The sequence below is a fragment of the Diuraphis noxia genome, unplaced genomic scaffold (genome assembly GCF_037042655.1).
Source record: "Diuraphis noxia isolate RWA-SAM2 unplaced genomic scaffold, SU_Dnox_SAM2 contig0003, whole genome shotgun sequence".
NCBI lineage: Eukaryota > Metazoa > Arthropoda > Insecta > Hemiptera > Aphididae > Diuraphis > Diuraphis noxia.
The window spans coordinates 33,470,639-33,493,941 of NW_028301713.1; the positions used below are offsets into that span (position 1 = coordinate 33,470,639).

The following is a 23,303-nucleotide window of genomic DNA, read 5'->3' on the forward strand; positions in this document are numbered from 1 at the left end:
ACGCGGCTAATAGATTACAACGATGGGCCTATGTTTTATCATCATTCGATTTCGACATAAAATATGTAAAATCCGAAGATAATACAGCCGATTTTTTATCACGAATAAAAAGTTCAAAATTAAAAATTGAAAATCATAATGAAGAATGTATTAGTCTTAATTTTATTCACGAACAATCACCTTTCACATTAGACTGGTCTAAAATAAAAATTGAAACAAGTAGAGACACAATTCTCGCCAAAGTATTAAACGCAGTCAAAACAGGAGAATGGAATAGTGATTTTTCTAAAAATTTAGAACTTAATTCATATAATTTACGAAAAACTCAAATTGCAGTGGAACAGGGATGTCTATTATGGGGTTACCGTGTTATTATACCAGCTAAATTTCGAAATAATATACTCAAGGAACTTCATTCGTGTCATATGGGTTCTTCCAGTATGAAAAGTTTAGCGAGATCATACTTTTGGTGGCCAGGAATGGACAAAGAAATCGAAAATATCACACAAAGTTGCGACAATTGTATTAATGTCAGGCAAAATCCGCCAAAATCTGTAACATCACCTTGGAAATGGCCAGAAAAACCGTGGACTAGAGTGCATTGCGATTTTCTTGGTCCATTTCAAAATAAATATTTTTTTGTCATTGTTGACGCAACCACAAAATGGTTAGAAGTATTTCAAATAAATTCTATGACAGCAGAAATTGTTATCCAAAAATTTTCAGAAACGATAGCACGATTTGGAATTCCAAAAACAATTACATCAGATGGTGCAAAATGTTTCACTGGTTTTGAATTTCAAGCATATTGCAAAAATCTAGGTATAAGGCATATGACAGGCGCTCCATTTCACCCAGAATCAAACGGCTGTGCGGAATCAGCAGTCAAAACAATAAAAAATTTTTTTAAAAAATGCTCGACTGCACAATCCCAATTAAATAAATTTCTTTTGATGTATCGTAATACACCTCATTCAACAACACGAGAAACGCCAGCTAAACTAATGTTAGGTCGATCAACACGTTTACAATTTGACGCGTTAATGCCGAATACAAGTGAAGTGGTTATTGAACGACAAATATCACAAATAAACAATGGTGGTAATAGGATAGTATCATTCAATACAGGTGATAATGTTTTAGCTAGAGATTATAGGAATAATAACAATAAATGGCAAAAGGGTAAAATTATCAAATCCATTAGTTGTAATACACACGATGTAGAGCTCGATGACGGAACTATTTGGAAGAGACACAATGATCAATTACTCATTGATAAATCGCTGACACCAGCGAATAATTCAATTTCACTTACACCCACTAGACAAATAAATGAAAATACTGAAAATATCGAAACCGTAGGTGCAAAACAAAATCCTGATACTATAATAATAAATAAAACACCCAGACCAATTAGATCTAGAAAACCACCTCAGCGATATTCTCCAAGTGATTATAATTAATGTAATTAAACTTACTAACACACTAACATAGCGATTAAGCAATACACAAAATACTACTTATATATATATATATTTTTTTTTAAGGAAAAAGATGTTGCATATTCAGCATTTATATTATATGATATTACACCTATACTGTTTATACTAACAATAATCATAAGTATCATATTACGATCGGTGGGGACTGTCCATCGGTTATTAGCGAGTAGAAATATATTGTACGTCATTACGATTTATACTGTCAACAATAAATGTCTATATAATACGTTTATGTTATTATTTATATTTATAATACATAACACTTATATATGCATCGAATTATGTGTTTATCCGGTCATTTCGATTGTAAAAAAATATATTTAATAATATTGATCTATTTTTTCTTGTATATGAAAGTATTGGTCTACGCCCTATAAGGCAATTTTGATTTTTTAAAACAGACATTTTTTTAATATTGGGTATAATTTTCTCGAAATCGTCTACCTGCGGCTTATTTAAGAAAAAAAAGTAATATACAATATAAATATTAACGCACTTTTGTTTTATTACATAAAATATAACAAATACAGTTATTAGAATAAATGATTTTCACTCCGAAGTTTATTTGGTTATTATTTTTAAAATGTGTATATCAAGTAATCTGGACGAATGATCGTGCTCAGAATAGGCAATACTACGCGGAATAGGGCCAGCCAGATTATCATAATCATAACACGTATTCCTGCAATGACCATAAACTTTTTGAAAGAGCTTGAAATAATCCAGACTATAGTGAATTAAGTTATTAAAAGTTATATTGGCTTGAGACGTTTCTTTCGGATACTTTTACGGCTATACATACTATTGTATTAAATTAAATTTGTCTTTTCAATATGTTTTACTTTTTTCTATTTCGATCATAGTTTATTTCCTCCAAACATGTGATTAGTTGTTAGTCTGTAGCAGTAATCCACCAAAAGTAAATCAAATATAATATTTGAAAATATTTTTCATTTGAATCATTCACTCATTCACGGTAGTTGTCTTACCGTTATAGTTTTTATGGTAGAATTAATTATTAATTCTACCTATTAGATATTTTATCTTTAACTTTTTATTATACTGTAATTATATTTATATAATTATCTACTTTAATTTTATAACAATCTTATACATATCAATATTGAATATATATACTGTGTATTTTGACAACCTGCATGGTGGGTAGTTCGTTTAACAAAGTTGTTATGTATATATTTAACTATATCAACTTTTTAAGTTTCAATATTTCACGTGAGCTATTTAAATTAATTTTTTTTGATCCCATAAGACATAACACTCTCAAATTGCAACATAATTCATTTCTAAAGTACCAGTGTTTAGCACACTAAAAAAACAAGTTGTTTACTGTGAAAATGGTTTAATATTTAATTATCTGTTGGAATTTGTTATTGGAAACGATATACGCTTATAAATTAAGACTAAATGGATACATATCTTTAGAACCCGAACTATTTAGTACTTACTGCAGTTAATTTTAAATATTTTATAAAACAAAATTGGTTATTTAAAAATGTTTGATTTATTTTTATTTGTTAGGCTTAAGAATATTAGATATTTACCTAGCAGTTTGTTATTGACTATAAATAAATTGTTTAATTTAATTACGAGTACACTTCGATTGACTGCTTCAAATATGTGTTGATACTTATTTAAGAACTTTCATGGCTTGCCAACATACCTATATAGTCTTGCCAATTTTCATCAATTGATAACTCCTCCCCCTCTTTTACTTTCAAAATTATAGCTATGTCATTGAGTTCTGTTAATCGATAATAAAATGGAGTATGGAATCTATGGCGATAATCAGAATTTCAGTTGCTCTATATATTATATTACGATGAAGGAAGTTTGGGTATTTTGTTTGTGTCCTTCTCGGTCTGTCTATTTCATTTCCCTCTTCATCTAACTATCTCGCTTTGTCTATATCTCTGTATGCAGTATGTCTCTCTGTGTCTCTCTATCTTTTTACTCTGTCCCTATCTGTCTCTTAGTATCTTTTTCAAACAATTGGCAACATGAATCCAAAGCGAATACGATATTAACGATACTAAAAAGTGGAAAAGCGATTTCACGTATGATGTTCGCGTATATTATTATTTATATATAACACGTATACTTTGGCAACGGTGGTGCAGACGAAATAATATTACAAATGGATAGCAAAGAGAATTATTACGGCTCTAAGTTTCTCAACAAGTTTGTTTATCTCAGTGATCATTAGAATGTTCAAATGTACTAATTTTCGTATACTTACACTGCTGTACATTGAAAACGTATAATATATACCCTACTTCGTTGCCACTGCTGTAAACGTGATAATATATATCATATATATATCGCTCGTTCGGAATTCCAAGGTGCTATATATTATTACTATAAATATATATAACTCATCTTACGCTGAGACGAACTACCCGATTAATAATCAAGATGTATGCACCACATGAATCTGCAGTTAATATACATATTGTATATTTATAGTATGTAAATGTATATACAAGCGTTTGAATTTCAGGAGGTGGGGACATTGACAGCACGCGTGCATAAGCTCTTAAGACTTTTTATGATGTATATGATGTAAAATACACAACAAATTATTATCCAAGTAGATAAATTTGTTCGTCACCTTTCGTTTTCGTCTATGTAAAACAATATTTAGACGGTTGGATTAATACCACAGTGAAAAACACCGTCAAAATGAAAGTCAGGCAGAGTTAAATACATTAGTAATACAACAGTGTATCTCTATCTTTTTTCTTGCACAACCAATAAATTGAAAAAAAAATGGAAATTCAAACCTTATAATTTCAAACTATATGAAAACGCTATTATTATTTTTTTACAAAAACACAAATAAGATAATTTAAAAAATATCATTGCCAGATAAATGATGGATCAATCCATCCGTATCTTATAATTTATGACATGATTTACATCGACGATACAACGGTATTCTAGCACGCGCTTTAACATAGTTGATGGTGACTGGTACATGTGGTAGGAATAATAACTATAGGTAGATAGAATGACTATAATGGGTGTCAGGACAGGTGGCCAGGTGCTATAATATACTGCATTAGCATGTACATTGAACACTTTAATTTCATCGTGCATTTGTTTTTGATTTTTTACTCCCATTCAATTTTCATCATCACTTAATTGGATTAGTATCAATTTTTTTGAGAGCCAATCGGATTTTCCACGGTTGTATAACTATACTATTTATTATTACGCTATAATACTTACGTTTATACACGTTGATTACAATACATTTAGTTATTATATAGGTACTTCAAACACGACAAACCTTTTCTGCAGACTGTAGTGTATAATATTGTAGTCATAATACCTATAATTGCATGTTACATGTAAGTAAAAACTATTAAATTTAAATAATATCAATAATAATAATAAATATGAAGTCGAAGAATATTATAATATAATTTATTCACTCGTTAAGATTAATTATTACGAACAGTTCGCAGATCTATTTTGAATTCCTGCATTTGTATTATAATATATAATATTTATGCCAATTTTATATAATTTCGATAATTATGATTATTCATATTATATCAAATAATTTCAAATTGCTTAGCCATTTAACTAAAAGTAAAAAGATTAACTGATTGAGCGTGAAATTCTTAAGAAGAAAAATAATCTTAGCAAATGATGGTATATTATACGATTGTATGAATCGTACCTGACAGATTCGGATAAAATAGTAGCTATAGGTCCTTTTGAACTAATCGTTTAGCATTATCAATTATAAAATCAAAATCATTTATTATTATTAATAAAAAATAATAACGTTTATTTGTTATATAAGTATCCTTTTAAAAATTAATAATTGTGTGTTCACAATAAGTTTTTTCATGTCTAAATTTAATCATAAATATTTTTAATTTTGCAACACTAAAATTGTTTTAAGACAATATTATTATTGATCTACAGTTTCGGTACTGTGAATTGGAGATTCTATGATTCAGCTTAAGAAAAATATTGAATTACATAAATGACGCTCAAACTCTTACACGGCAATACACTACTTTAAATAGTAAAGTAAATTAACAGACATTATATTACAGATTTATTTAATATATTTTGAATATATGTAGTTCATTATGTATGTATGTATGTATGATAAATTAATGAAACATTGAACGCAATTATTATAAAGTGTTGTTTGTATAAAGTAGTAAGTATTATATTGAGAACTTTAAGCGTGGGACCAACGTATGTGAACGTGTTCATTTCCCAATGACTTTTTAAAGTGTGTACCTATACATATTACTTATAGGAATATATACTTTTCCGGACAGAGAAACTTTCAAAAGCTTCGTCCGACTTCGTGGTTTAATCCAACTCATGTTTTTTTCAATGCCGAAGTTGAACATGGCCGAAAGTTTATACAATTTTTATCTCCCATTTTTCGGTGGGTCAATCCCGGCAGTCTTTGTCTCAGCGTAAAAATTCAAGAAACTTTTTATTTTTATTCCACTCGCAAAAATGATCGCAAAAAATCCAGCAGTTTACAACCCAGACGTGTGTAATACCATGCATATAGTACTACTTACCTTGGTACCTTTTTGGTCAAACAAACGTAGAAAACAAAACTCTATTCGCTGTTTTTGTCACGATACATTATACATTTGAATAGCAAGAGCATATACCTATATAATATATATACTTAAAAGCAAGTGCGCGTGTCTGTGTGCGCGCATCTACATAATATGGCTACTAAACAAAATTCTAGTCACTGCCAATATTATATAAAATATTTTCTCAGATTTTTTTATTTTGATCACGGGATTTTGCTGTTATTCAATTCGTCAGCTTTTCACGATATCATATTTTTAAAAATAAATCACTGGAAAACTCATTTCACAAACGATTAAGCACGACCACCGTGCCGTGAAGATTATAATGTTTAACTCAACTATGTATTTTTGAAAACGTCAAAAAAAAAAATTTATATCACGTGGCTCCATGTGCATGCGTTATCGATAAAAATTAATCCGATGCTTCAACTACCTATCTATAAAACATACGTACCTATATAATATTATAATATAATATACCATTTGGTTTGAAAACTAGTAAAACGCGATCGCATATAGCTTCTACAGCATGTATTATATAACATGCTATATACATAGCTAGTCAGATTAAAAAATATCCATTACTACTCGATAAGTGGTTTTTAATGATTGTCTCGTCGTACACAATCCTTTCGATAAGGGGGAGGGAAAATGATAGTAGCAAAAATTGGGGCGGTAGATTGAAACATAATTGAATTATTTGCCCTCCGTGTGTAATGATTATCTAAAATATTCGAAAGAGGGAAAAAAACGATATTTATTTGTCGGCTTAGGGCACCAAGAGAACGGGCCGCTCCAACCACTGGGGTGATTTTTTTCATGTTTTTCCTGGGGCTTAAAATGACTCACTTTAAACTATTATTTTAACATGATATATCCCTCTGTCGAAAAAAATAAAATAAATTTTCATCATGCCAATAAATATGAGTTGAGCTCTGATAATTCGTTACAATAATCATTCCCTTTCCGTTCCAGTTATTATCTTATAATTCAGTCTATTTTAAAACAAAAAAAATAAAATAATAGAGTTCATCGACTAGGGAGTACCTTCGTTCGTTGTACGCACTTCGTTTTAGTCTCATACATTATTATGCTAACAGACATGAAACGCAAATATACAATATAGCCGAGGTGATTTTTTTTAAAGAGAGCAATTTCGAACGGCTCTTAAATATTTTAGACTCACTGGGTGTATAAAACACTGCACATACAATATATAGGTAATATACCCGGCGTATAATAACACGCGGGAAAAGTAACGAGGGCGTAAAAAAGAAATGAACATATACACATACACACACTTATATATTATATACACACATTACCGGAATCAGCATATAGGGACCTAATAATTTCGGGGGTTTACGACGTGTAACTTTATGTGCCGTGTACTACCGTCGTCGATATAATATACACGCGTATACACAATAGACGTACATACGATGTACAATATACATACACACGCGCGCGCGCTCGCGAGTAATGTATAATACATACATATACATACGATATACATATATAAAGGGGGCAAGGCGATTTACTGCGGGGTGGTGGTGGCGTCCGTCGTCGGTCGGAACAAAAGGCCACAATCGTAAATATCATTCGCACGCATATATATATATAGTTCCGAATTCCGACCGGAAATGCTTTCGGCGGGCGGCGAAAAGGAATAACAGGCCCGGGTAGAGGTATACAATACACGTGTATATTATTATATAATATATATAACAGGACGAAATGGCCTTGTTGTATAGTCGGTCGTCGTCGGTTGTTTGTCTTCGCCTGCCGCCGCGCCGGTCGAGAAAATTTGGCCATCAAATCGGCTGGTCATCGCGGTGTTCTATATACACCCGCGTCCCGTGCGCCATTAATTTACACGCCGTAGTATTGTTATGATATCACAAAGTAAAACAATACGGTAAGACAGTCGAGACGATACGCTCAGCCACCGCTGAAATTTCGAAATATGGCCCCTTGCACTTATATTACACTTATATGTTATTTTATTTCAGTATGTGTACACGTGCCGCACGCGCCGAATCGGCAGATATTATATCCATGTGGTTTGTTGACGGGTGGCCGTTAATCGGTTATCACATAATTATTTGGTTCATGTTCACAGACAAATAGGGAGAGGTTGAACTGTGATCTATATTTTCTTATCCGATTACATTGAAGCTAAAAAAATGTTTGTTATTCTAATTTTGAACTGGGAAAAATAATTCACCGAAATTCGAATGTTTTAAAAGCAGAATAAAATACAAACATGAATATATTTTATTTGTTTTCATTTGTTAAGTATATATTCTGTCCATACACAATTTCCTTACAATAAAATTTAATGTACATAATAGGTTAACTACTATTGTCACATGCCGAATGATTATGAAGTAGGTAGCAGGTATAACTTTTAAATATTTTTTTTATGAAAACCAAGAAAAAAAAGATTATTATTTAAATGAAAATTAATTTTAAAAAAAGATTTTCATTTACTTAGAATGAAGTTGCTGTACAATTATAATTATATTTTAATCATGAAAGTAAAATATTAATTTAAGCTCGAAAGAATATTTTTGCTACGTTAAGCTCAAACTTATATTCAAACATTTGTGGACTGTTAAAGTTCTTGGGTGAAATTTTCAATTAGTCAATGAATATGCAAAATAATTCATTATTGAAAATTATCATTGATGGAATCCGCGGATACTTGTGTTTGAATGAATTTATAAGAAATATGTTAATAGAAAATTGTGAGTATTTAAAAATAAATTTGTATACCACGACTTAGCTATGCTTAAACGTTATACAACATTCAATACGGATATGAAATCGCTATAGACGTCCCTTATCCTTGTTAAAACGTACTGTATATAAAAAAAAATCAAACTCCTTGTAACGTCTCGTTTAATAAAGAACCGTGGGAGCAACAGAATAATAATAATAATATTATGTTAGACACAATGACGATACGACGAGTTGTGTAGTGTATGGTACATAATAATAATATATAATAGTATAATACACCGCTTACACATCGATTGTCTTTATACTTTTTTTGACTCACTATCCATCATTTTTGGTGATTAAAATTTCCTGCAATCAATATTGAACTCACGATGAAATTAAAACGAATCTCAATAAAAAACAAAATTGGATGTAAATTTTAACTCTGTTTTATTAATAATTAGTTAATATAATATAATATGATTACAAAATATTTGGCAACAGGAAAAAGATTTGTTCATAGGAATACATTAAAACACAATTTAATAAATAATTATTTCATAAATTTAAGGAACATTTTCATTATATCCATAAATCATAGTAAAATTTGAAATTAATAATTTTTTTTAGCCTACTTTGTGCAAGTACAATTGTAACCGAGTCATAGTGTCATGACCTCTATAATTCTCATATATTTTATACAATAATATGAAGCATGCGAAAACTATGATACATATTTCCGATGAGACTGCGTTACAGACGATGGATTTTCATTTCCGCTGTTCCTTTGAAGACAATAACCGGCAGCAGCCGATTCGGGAGAGGTGAAATAATAAAAAACACAGCACACATGGGCACCGAAACTACACGTCACGACCCCTTTTGACGCCCACTTTTTCAATTCGCGGTGCACACACATGGTGTTTTTTTTTCCGTTCGTGCACAGAGATTACTGCGGGATAAACTTATTATACATCGCATTGTTGTTGTGTGCGCGCGTGTGCGTGCGTGTGGTTTATCGGGGTTTTCCCTTGCCTCCGCGGGGGGCGCACCGCGGGCAGGCAGGGCGAGTTCAGAAACTGCTTAAAAACCAGCAACCAATCTTACTAACGCAATTTTTTTCCCCAATTCACACTTCAACACACCTAAGCCCATTATTATATTATTGCGTTTTATCGCTCGGGGCGTTCAAATACGCGCGCTCCAATAATAAGAAGCTGTTGTGTAGGTACTATGGATTATATATATATGAGTTTACAGTCAGGAAATGCGAAAACGCAATAAGAGTTGACCTATATAATATTATTTTTCTATATGCGATGTACAAATACATTGTAATACCTAAGCGAGAAAAACAGTACTATATGTACCTATTAATATTTAATTATTCACAAACACGGTTATTATTATGTGTCTTATATCAAGTTAGGTTAGGTACTGTAATGCATATACGTATAATACCGATACTATATTCAAATAGAGACGTTGCGACGAGTCAAGCAGTGACGATGATAATATTTCTTATACTCGTATTCTAATGCGCAAACGACTTTTATCGTACAATAATAATGCATCCATGTATCGAACGAAAATTTGAAAACTTTCCTCGTTTGATATGGTGGGATTATTTAAATTTAGTCGAAATGTATGTATACTTATGGTTTTTATTTTTGTTTTTCAATTTTCATACTTGAATACTATTTATTTAAGCCCGAGTTTCTTGTCATCGCCGCTGTTAATATACATAATACTTTCAATTGTTTTTCGTAGTCTTGATAGTCGATAAATATTTAATAATTTAGTATAGTTTTATAAGTTCAAAATATTCTAAAACATTGTGTGTCAAAAACAAATTTAACGTGTGTATTTTGTATTAGGCAATGCTTTTGTCTGTTAATAATTTAAACTAGTATTATTTTACGCTTTTTTTTAATATGCAATGTTTTATTAAATAAACAAATAATTTCTTAATTTTGTTCTATGGTTTGATCAGGTGTTCACGACTCTTAATTTGTTCAACAAATGGGTATTTTTATACAAACTATTATGAGAAAAACTAAATTTTCATGTTTGTGTTATTATTACATTCGGTAATAAATATATATAATAGGAACGTTGGGCAATGGTGTGGTAGTACGATGTTATTTACTACGAACGATTTAAGTGACGTATTACTGTTCTTAGGTTGGATACAGAGTTAGAAAATTATCGAAACAAAAAAGTAATTTATCTACCATAGTTGGTATATAGTCATTGCGTAGTTTCCAGCTGCAATCTCATTTAAACTTTAATCAGTTATTGTGATACACTAACACTATCATTTGTTATAATAATAATAAAAAGCATTGCATCTGGAAGTTTATAATTGAGCTGTTATTAAATATTTAGCTTGAACAAAATTTTAGTTTGTCAATTTATATTATATCCAATAGTAGAGTTGTTTTTGCGGTCACATAGATATTATAATTACATTTTTATATCCCCGATAAACGGCTCATGACAAAAAAAAACGTATTATTCAGTTTTTGAAGAACCGTCTGGTATTCATTCCTAATTACCTTACAAAATCCCCGAAAAAATTTATAAAAAAAAAAAACTGTTGGTTATTTTCCCTCGATGAAGTCCCGGTCATATCATTAAAAGCGTGCCCGTATTTGTTTAAAAACAAGAGGTGAAAAAAAAATTAAAATTAGCCTACAAAGCCTCTGGAGGACGAAGCCTTACGGATGATTGGAAGTTTTAAAAACTCGTTTTCCGTAATCAGATTATCCCGCCCGGGCCATTAATCATTATAATCTGGCAAATACTTCGTAGCCACGCCGTTTTAGAAATGTTTTTCTACGTGCCAACACTAGAAGAAATGTCATGTTCGGAGATGAGTGTAAAAAGTTTGACATCAATTGCCGTGCCCTCGGCCGTCACTGACGAATGAATGAGCCGGCTATATATATTAAATATATAATATGGATGGGAATGTGTGAAAACGGCGGGTGGGAGCACACACGCGAAAACTTGGGGGAAACTTCCAGGATGGTTTTAAATGAAAGTCTGACAAATTGCAACGTGGTCAGTGTACGAAAATCGACTATACACGGTCTTTTGTTCTTGTTTGGCGGGCTACTAATTTATCAAAATTTCCGAGTGTGTAGTGTGCTAGTGGTAATTCGATTTAGACTTTTGCTGTCTGTAACCGACGTTATTCCAAGGGGTTTCGGAACACGAGAAAAAGTCCGGGGGAAGGGATTTACCCCACACAGCACAAGGTACTCATACAGACGCGCGACCGGCACGAAGTAGATGCCGAGTTCGGGGGAGATTAATACCATCAAAGTATAAGTCTGTTTAGAATTTAATTTATTTTACTTGGTTGAACATTTATTATCCGTTTAAAATAAATGCTATATTTAACGTAAGTAACTTTTATCTGGGGAAAATACAGTTCCAAAAATAAATAAGTGGTCTAAAAAATAATAAAAAAAAAAACACAAAAATGTACCTAGGTACAGTTATGCTGTTAAAAAATTATAATAGTGTATTCAGCAGTTACTTACATAAAAACTGTGACTGTATCATTTAATGTGTTTATAATTAATAATAAATGCGTATTTTCATAAAATTTAATATATTTTATTCGTTAAATTATCAATCTCACGTAATATTATCGTGACTAATCTTCTATAATAAATTAATTATGTACGTGAAATCATCAATTTATACACATAGTTAACGATAAGCTTTAAACCATTAAAAATAGAAAAATTATTTGAGTAAATTTATAAAAATATTTAATTTTTCAACATAATTATTAAAAAGATGAATAATTCAAGTGTAAAGTTTGTTATTAATAATTTAAATAACAAATTCTTTGCACTATATTGACAATGATTTTTTTTTTAGTCTTTTAAAACATATGCACAATATTGTATTGTTGTAAAAACCCTAGTTGATGCTTAAGTTAAAATTTTCTAACCTTTATAATTTTAATACCTATGTAAACAGTGGTATGCTTAAAGTTAAAGAGATCAATATCTAAATACTTTAATTACTTGGGCGTTTATGAATTTTATTTTGCATATTTTTCATTCGAGTCCATTATTACCTATTAAATATCGATGCATTTAAATGTTAATTATATCTTTTAATATTTTTCAAGTCAATTATTATGTAAAATTATTCATCTATATATATAGTGGATTTAAGTATTTCTAACCAGATTTTTACACAATTCATCACAGTTCAACGTTATAACAATTTTATTATTCTGTGCATATAAAAATATGCACATCAAAATTTCATGTCATGGGTTTCTGATATTAAAAAAAAAAAAAAATTAACTTTATAAAAATTATTATTATTATCGAGAAAAAAAAATTATCTACGTTAAGCAGAAAAGCTAATAATATACAAATTATTACCGTTATATTATGTATGCACTCAGACAGGTGTCTATCAAAGTTTTTTATATATAATGTTGTTTATCTGTATTAATGCTACAACCCAGTGTTAGATTATATTATACCATACATAGACTCTTGATGGTTTTTAATTTGTAAAAGTGTTAACAATTCGCAGCTTATGTTATTTTGTAACTTGGTAACTCGGTGAATAAGTATATACATATACCTACCCGGTTATATATATATATCATAATAACTTATACGCTTATGCGTACGTCGTGTTATAACGATGCTTTTAGATGTATATACATTCAGTACGAGTCGAATCGTTGTTTTCATTTTAGAAGCTACCTTAAACGCGGCACTCAGTTTTAATGAAAAAAACATAGATGGCTCAATATCGTATTTATTCGATACATTTCGAAACATATTTTATTGAAACGATATTCCGGTAGGTAACTGCGTTTTTAATTTCGTAGTTTCGTGCATCAATTGAAACTTTACAGTGTTTATGAGACCTATAGGCTATAACTATCCGAATGGATTACTCGAACGGAAGTTTGAAAGATTTATAGACACGCGATGTCAGATACACCACACTGTGGTTTTCAATAATAATAATAATAATAATAATAATAATAATGATAATAATTTAATTATCATTATATCTATAAGGAATCATAATTCATAATTAGTTGTTGAAAATGAAGTGTGCATTAAAATTGAGCAGATTCTTCTCAATTAATTTTCAATAACAAAATAATGGAGTACTTGTATCATTATTATTATTACTATTATTATTATTAGTTATCTCCTTCTGTCCACTAAATTTTTAAAAGAAAAAAGTTTAATATTAACGGCTGAGAAAATTGAAAATAATTTTATAAAGTAAAGTGCTTTGTATAATAATAATTAATAACCAGCTGTCATATACATTGATTACTTTCTATGCGCATGTATACGCATAAAAACAAAACACAGACTAAAATATCAAGTACTTTATTAAAAATAAAAAATACGGTTCTGTGAACATCGCACGTATTTACATCTTGCAGTTCACCTAACTAAGTTATTTATACTAACTAAGAACTATAGCCCAGTTGTATGAACTAAGATCTGAGGACTTAAATTCTTAATATTGTCGTTATATATTGCTAGTCTGTTATTATTTTCTTTTTAAACATAGTTTTAAATTATTCTAATAAGATTTAAAAATTACAAACTCTATTTCTCAACTAATTTTTAATTTTTAAATGTCTAATTTACATAAAAATTTAGAAACCACACAACGTAAGACAATTAAGAATGTATTAAAACTTTACAATCAATACTTCAATAGGAAAAAGTATTAAAAATTTTATTGTAAATTAAATTGTTGAATAAATTATTAGGTAGTTTAGAAACCGGATGGGATAAAAAAACGTTTTTGATATTTACAACATCAAAATAATTATGAACTCAAAATTCCAAATTCAATGCATTTTCAAACATCATTCGATAAACCTGTTTTATGTTGATCATAATTGATAACACTAAATCCTGTCATGGAATTTATCATGGTAATCTCCTCCTATATAGACTTACCCTATATATTATCGAACAAAGTACACAATGATAGTCTATATATATATTATATGTAACGAGTAAATTGTTATTGCGGTTCAAAAGAAGGTTAGATCCCCAAACGAGCCCCAATAATAATAATAGTAAAAAAATAACAGAACCTAATGCCAGAAAGAATCTAAAAGAAAAATATTGTTTTCCAGTTTACTACAGCTACAGAAGTCGCTCTCAATTTGAAAGCACTGCAATATCCATGACGGGTCGCGGGGCCGCATTTCGTTTGTTGTTCCCTTTCCCGTAAAAGAACGACCCCTCGTTACACGTATATACATTATACTGTTATACTTTTAATTTTATCACCGACGACGGAGAGTTTAGGGTACGACAGCCGGCCCGTGAAGGAGGTTGCCACCCTCGCGCGGCATATTTTGTTCTTTAACTCGGTCCGTTTTTCTTTCGCACCCAAACGGCAAGTTTTATGATACCGACGATAATGTGAAACAGTAAACACCCCATGTCCTTCTCGTGAACTACCAACCGTCCATCCGACCCACAACGAGCGAGAACCGGGACCAGCTTTTCAGTTGTGGCGAGGGGAAGGGCAGAAAGTACCTCGGGCAATGGCGCCGCTGCACCCCGCTGCACACACACACATATATATTATCTTGATAATCATCGTAATCATCATCATCGTCGTCGTCGTCGTCGTCATCGTCGTCATCATAATCATCTTCCTCACCGCCATGGTTTAAGTGCAATAATAATTCGGAGCCAGGTTGAAGCAACAACTTGGCGGCCTCGGTTTCGCATATAATATAATAATATTAATATAATGTTATAATGTACTACTGCCGTGTTACGATTGAGTGTGGTTTATATAAAGCTTTGGCAACAATGATTTCGATAAACCCCACCGGGCCCCTGAGGGATTATTCGCATATTTCTCCATTAAAAAGCCGACGTCTCGCTGTCAGCGAGGAGACAGCGTGGCGGCAACTGCGAGACGAAATTTTGTATATACACGTACAAGCGCATAGTCGTGACACAATGATTATAATTAATATAATTTTAAAATCTATCTTATTCTCGTCAATCATCCCTGGTGACGGTTACCTAGAGGAGAAATTTGGCAAAATGGCATAATGGCTCATACAAAGCATCGTGTGACGCGTAATTACGTATATATAATATATATATACGTAATATATAATATTCCGACGACAGTCATTACAGAGATGTTGATAAAATATCAGTTACTATTATTTTTCGAGACGATTTTATACCGTTCACTATAAGTAACTTGGTACATAATATTTTTCAGCAATTTTGTATACAATAAAATATGTATAACATCATAAATACGTATTTCGTGATAATGTAATGGCTACAAAAATTTTCTACGTTTAATAGATTCGAAGAAAACTAACAACCAAAACAAGCTTATTTTAGGTAGCGATTTATTTATCCTCAAGTGGTGTGTTTTTCTTTACGAAGTTTTATAACAGAAAAAAATCAACAATTCCAACGAAAATTAAGCTCACATTCATCAACGAAACACGCATTTTTTTTATTAATAGATGGTTATGGTTTAAGTATATTTAATAAAACTGCGCGTAGGTATAAGGGTATAACACTACCGTTGCACTACATATAGGTAAGTAATATTACAACAGTAAACAGATTTATACGAATCGTCACTGCCGCAACCGAGTAGTAACATTTTATTATTTATCAGTTAGCCAAAGGTAAGCATGTATAGGTACACGATATATGTAACTCCCACGCGAGTTGTTTGTAATTAGACTGGATGATATGTTTACAAACGTCATCTGTATCTCAAACATTCAAGTAGTGTTGTCTAATAGAATAATGTTTAAGTTTTTAATATCATATTGTTATCAGCTGATATTGTGATAGAAAACATAGCCAAATGGGTCATATTATTATTAAATAAGTACTCGTGTTTTAAAATAAATCTATACCTCGCCAGACGATTCGCATTAATCTGAATCCTGTAAAACAAATGCAAACATATACCTATATATGACGTGCATAATATTACTATAGTCGTTTATTTTACGACGACGATTTTAGCTGTTATTATTCAATTTTATGCTAATTAAGTCTGCTGGGTAATTAATATTAAAGTCTTAAACTATTGAAGTTTATAAACTTATTGCTATTATTGCATTAATAATGCCAACGCTTTGTATGTGGTTTATATTATAATAATATAGTAATATTACTAACATAAATCTATTAAGTGTTGTTAATAAGTTTAATATTAATAGGATTGTTTTCATAAATGCTAGTTCAGAGAACCATTCATAGGTACAACAATCAATGATATCCGTCAAAATCTTTTATCTTCCAAACACATAACAATAATTATACAAATAATTTTACAACATAAATAAAAGAATACTTTTTTTATCAAAACTATAATGGTAATTATTTAATTTTAATTTTTTAATTTGTACATTCTACGCGTCAATCAGTATTTATCTCGACAAATATTGATTTTGTTTTTCCTCATACCGATACATAAAAAACGGATATTACAATACCTAATGCAATTATATACAAATCCTAATAATATTATCGAAGATAAAAATGTAACTTATTTAGATAACTCCGTTCAACAAAAAAACTAATGGTAAACGCTGAATAAAATTAAATGTGATCTAAGGTTTTAATATATTGTAATTAAAGGTGAATTAAATTATTTATTTATAAAACAAAAACAAATAGTTAATTATTTATTTTATTTATTATTTTAGGATCTCTATAACACTCCAGCCAAAATCATCCAAGAAACCCAAATGTTTGATTATTATATTTCACTAGTTACAATAACAAGCAACGTAATACAATTTTAAATCAAAAAGATAAGCAAGTAAGTACTTAGGACTGGCCATGTATATAAAGTAACCACTCTGTACAGAGAACAGGTACAGTAGAAGCCTGTTTTTTGTCATTTATTAGATTACTGTAATGAACATGTTAGATTTTTAATTCAAAAACAAGTCAATGAATTGGAACGAAAAAGGATTTTGTCGTGTAAACATAACTAAGTATATTTTATCATATATTTAATTTATTCTACTAACTATTAGTAGTACCATATACATTATATAGTTATCTGAAAACTACATAAATGTTAATAAACCAAAAACATAATGTTTTAAACGTATACTGTGTTACTCTAGACAACCTGTTAGACAAGCAGACTACTTTAAATTTATCAGAAAAAGTTGTTCTTTATTTTTTAAGACACTAGCTTAAAATGAATATAAGCATAAGATTGCGCTTGTCTATATTTCTATAGATTGTTAGGTTTCAGCTATAATTATTTATGAAGAGCATTTTATTAAATTTTCAAGTATATTTATCAATCTAAACATTTTTTATCAATATTTATAAAAAAATAATTAATAAATTTAGAAAAATATTATATGTATATTAAACAATAATGACTTAAAATTAGTTATAATTTTGTTTTGGAAATTTCGTTGAATTTACCAAAAAATGATAATTTAAGTAAAAGTTAATTGTTAAAAGTTTCTATAATTAATATTATTTGAATTTCATTAAAAAAAAACTTGGAATGTATAATGAGAAATCAAGATTTTAACTATAAATATTCAATAACTCACTTGTATCCAGATAAATATAAATTTATTTTACGTAACTCTGTCAATAATTAAAATGTATAATATTGCAATGTTTAACAGTATACTATCTGTATTTTAAAATAAAAATATAACATATTTACTTTGACTATTAGGTGCTTAAGGATATAATTGAATAATTTGATTAGTTATCGCTTAAACGTATGTTATCACATACAATAAAACTGTTTAACTTTATACAGAATTTATTTCGTAGTTAATTTATGAATCGTATAAAAAAAATAACAAAAGTTATATTATTTAATTGGAACTTTAAAAAAAAAAAAAAACATACAGAAATACCTATGAAGAAATATTAAAGTGGCTACTTGAAGTAATTTCCCATTAGGGAATAGCCCAGCGCCCAGGTGGTAATCTCTAAATTGGCTCATATGTAATATATGGGGGAGAACTCTTGATTTCTGAAATGGCTACGATTCGCCATTTGGTAATTGTTTTCTCAGAGTAATTTTTGAACAATATTATTTATAAATGTTACAAAAAAAAAAATGTTTGTTATTCAAATGTTGCTCTAAATGTCTTCTGAATAACAAATAGAAAATTAAAATTAAATACAATACAATGATTATATGCAAAGTAATAGGTACTGTAATACACCTTTAAAATATAGTGTTAATTGTCATGGTCGTATATTTATATATTTTGTTGACATTTTAATTTTTCATCTTCTAAAATAATGATAGGTGGTAATTTTATTATTATTCAAAAATATTAATTAATAGAGAAAACGTACATTACATAAAACTATACACAATTTATGGAAATCGATTTACAGTATTATGGAAGGAATCTATGAATTGATCAAATATTTGTGATGCTATTTTAAAGAAACGGTTAAATGTGAATGGTATAATACAATATATTATGCAGTGCACAAAAGCCACCGATGTCAAATAACGACAGTGACGTTGGTGGTGGTAAGATATTTTAACGATTAATAGCATAGTAGATTCGAAAGCGATATGTCGTGATTCAGTTAAGATGTTCATACAAACAATTTGTTCGACGTCTAGGTACAATAAATAAATAAATATTGTATCTATTCAAACTAAAGTGACACTCACAATTGTCTTTAATCAATAAAATACATTTTTATATCTTTTTCACTACCTATAGTTGATATACATTTTTTTTTTTTAAATAATTTTTATTCAAAATACCGTACCTGCAGTAAAAATCAAACTAGTCGGTGACCGTCACATCGAAGAGTTGTTGGATAATGTTTAACGGGTTACAGACAATTAATAATGCAGACGATGATGATGATGATGATGATAATTAGTACCTTTTACGTAAGCGAGATGAGGGATAGGGACGATAATAGTGCTGTCGGTCGATAAACGGGAGGAGAAAATAAAATGCAAAATATGAACGTAAGATGAACAAAAACGGAGCGGTATCGACCACGACCACGATAGATGACGAATACGACGATGGCGCACAACGTCTGTGCGCGTGCGACGCGTAAAGCTCGACCGAAACAACTGAACACTGATAGCGGCGAAGGGAGCCGAGCCGCTTGGCACCCTCTGTCGCCCTGCTTCCAGCGACACCGCTGCGCCGCCGTCACCGCAAACGTCAGCGGCGGCGGCGGAAGCAGCGGCAGTCTTGCCCGCGCACAATGGTCGGACGACCGACAACGCTCCTCCGCTCGCCGCCGATCTGCGAGTTTCTCCTATAACCGCCACCGAATCTTTTCTTCCGCGCACGCACGACAGTCCCACACAATGCTATTCTTATGATAATAGTAATCAGACTACGGGTGGTGTCTTTGCTCTATAAAAATCCACACAACAGTAAACATGTATCCAAATGCCTTTGACAACTTTTATAATGATTTGTATTATATAGTTCGTAAATAAAATTATATAAAATTCCATCATTTGACACCATCTTCTAAAATGTATTTATATTAATATATTTTACAGTTGCTGCTGTGACCATTTTTACAAACCTGAACTCTTTCAGGCACGATGGGATACCGGTTGTCCCGCCTCGAAAATCACATTTCCAGCACGGTGGTACGAAAAATAACCCACCTAGTAAAATATTTTTTCCCGATTACTTGTATTTATTTTTCTTCACTAAACGATATAAATAGCTTTAATAGGCTATTATGTACATATTAGTATCAGAATAAATCGAAAATTAATTAATTTATCGTTATTATTAGCTGGTTTTCCTTTTTTTTTTTTTTCACAATAGCTAGCCACTCATAATATTTTTATTGGTTTATATTACACTATATAGTTTATATATATATGAACGATATTATAACATATGATGGACTATATATGTACCTATAGTGTCATTCAGTGCAAATGAAATCATTTATCGATAGCGGTTCGTCTGTTACGACGTAAAAGTCGGGAGTACAAATTATATCCCACCATTCCCACCGTGCAGCATGTAAAGACGTGAGTATTATCCGGGCGTCGCGCGTCGTGTACTATAATATTATACTATATAAAAATTATATTATAGTGTTTGGGAAATTTAAATGTATAAGCACATAGGTACACGTAATATGTATAAATTAACAATTTATTTTATATTTTATTATATGTATAAAAAAACATTTAATAATAATATTAATATAAATAACTATCATATTTTATAATGGATGCATATTATTAAAATGGTGTAGGTAAATACAATTTTCCAAACATTTAATTTTCCAGTGTAATTTATAAAAAAACAATTATCCGTTTTTGCTTTTAAATTTGCATTATTCTAAAATATATTTTATTATGTTTTAGTGTTTCAAAAATGAGTTCTCATCTAAATATTAATGAAATTTGTGATTTTATAAGTCTGTTCAATATTTTTTATACTATATAATTTCCTAAAAGATATGTATGTTTTTTTTTATAATACTTATATTTTACATGGCAATTGCATCTCAAAATTATACAAATAAATTTTACAATACATTCATTACATAATTTTATTCTAATAAAATAGGTATCCAATAAATATATTATGATAAAAAAAAATGTTCATGATATTTGTGTACTTTAGTAATATATCATAATATAAAATTATACACTTCATGCATGGTGGGACATACGTCATCTCACCTACAATTACTTTAACACCAAAGTCTTATTATTTATTAGAACAATAATTTATTTTACCACTTAAATTATGATTTTTCCCAAAAAAATTCTTCTGTGCAATATAGATCAAAATAATTATAAAACACCGTGCCTTAAAGAGGTATAAGGTTATTATTTATAAAAGTTCTTGCTTATAATATTTATACGTATTTTGTTGTTTTTTTTTATATAAAAGACAAATTAAATGTAAAAGAAAACTACAATGCAATATTATATTATATGAGGTATATCAAATTTTTAGTAATGTTGAAAAAATTGAATTTTAATGTAAATGCTAGTATAATGTGTATATCCCGACTGACATGGAAATTATGGCTCAACATTTTAGTTGATATAGCTTCAGCTGTCATAGGTCATCAGAAAAAAAGAAAAAATATGCCAACATATGCAATATCCAGGGATAATTATGTACATATTATACATTGTAATATCACATATCGGTAAATTATCATTGTTATGTAACTACTCATATAGGTACTTCAAGTTGTTCATAATATTACAGCCCGTGACCCTGCAATATGAGGACCAATCTGCGGTGGCGATACATCTAGAAGGTTACTATCCAAGCATACTCCCCAGTATTCTTTAGTAATAAATTCATTCAAATTATGATTTTAACGCATATATTTTTCAAACAATTTCAGGAGTGCCCTGCAATGGTATGGTCCTAAAGTATAATAGAACAATTAAAAATCAATATTGAGATCGATTCATTATCAAATGAAAAAATGGTGGTGGACATCGTGCCTGTTGAATCATGCTGTAGGTATATTATGATGATATTAGGTAGGTAGGTATTTGGACGATTGCGATTTGTGACCGCGGTCACGGAATATTCAACTCGGACGCGACTCCACGAACCACGCGTTTATGATTCCCGAAAAATCGTTCACCAAAATAATCTCAGACTCGAAACCGACCGACCAGGCCCCATTAGTCTCTCCTCACGCTCCCACGAACGTCTGATTTTTATCGTCGTACAATATTCACGTATATATGCATATTATACGCGTGTGTACGTGTTTACCGTCCCTTCCAGTTTTGATTTCGTGACTTCCGCTGAATATGTATATACATGCGTATTGCGTATATATAAATGTGTTCTTCCGCTAGATCGAATAATAAGATATCGAGTCCATCCCCGCTTACCTCCCTGCTCTTTCCACCGATGTGAACCCTCGTGGCAGAGTACGTCGAATTATTTCGTCGATCGTCTCTCAATCTCTTCGCACTCCACATACACACACACACACACATATAAATATATATATGTAATATACATATAGTATAAATATATATATGTTATATGCGTATATATACCTATGACCGCACCTCTATACACACAATTATATACATATATATGTCATACCCTCTCTCTCTCAGCGAATTGGTAGACCGAAAAACCCGGGAATTCCTTGTGTGCGTGCGTTCTGGTCGTCCCAAGATTAGAAGGAACCTTTATAGTTTTTCAGTCCGGATTCCGACTTCTATAGAACTTACTTTTATTTAAAAACTTAATTCTTTAGGTGACCGGTTTTGAATCTTAAATTCACAAAAATAAATCTTATCCATTATAGTTTTAGAGAATTCCAGTAGGTATACACTATATAGGGTGTCCCGTGAGGATTTACCCATTGCTATATCCCCCGAAATAATGCAGATATCAAATTTTGTGTTTTTTATAAGACTCGACCGGATAAGA

At 30.4% G+C, this 23,303-nt stretch overlaps 1 protein-coding gene across 1 annotated transcript in view; it reads right to left on the minus strand.

Moving 5' to 3' along the window:
* The window catches only part of LOC107170472 (uncharacterized), a 175,396-nt gene extending 155,412 nt beyond the window's left edge, over positions 1-19,984 (minus strand). Inside the window, exon 1 of the mRNA XM_089222992.1 lies at positions 19,648-19,984. The gene's annotated coding sequence lies outside the window, so the exon portion shown is untranslated. The remainder of the gene's footprint in view (positions 1-19,647) is intronic.
* Between the last annotated feature and the right edge of the window lie 3,319 nt (positions 19,985-23,303).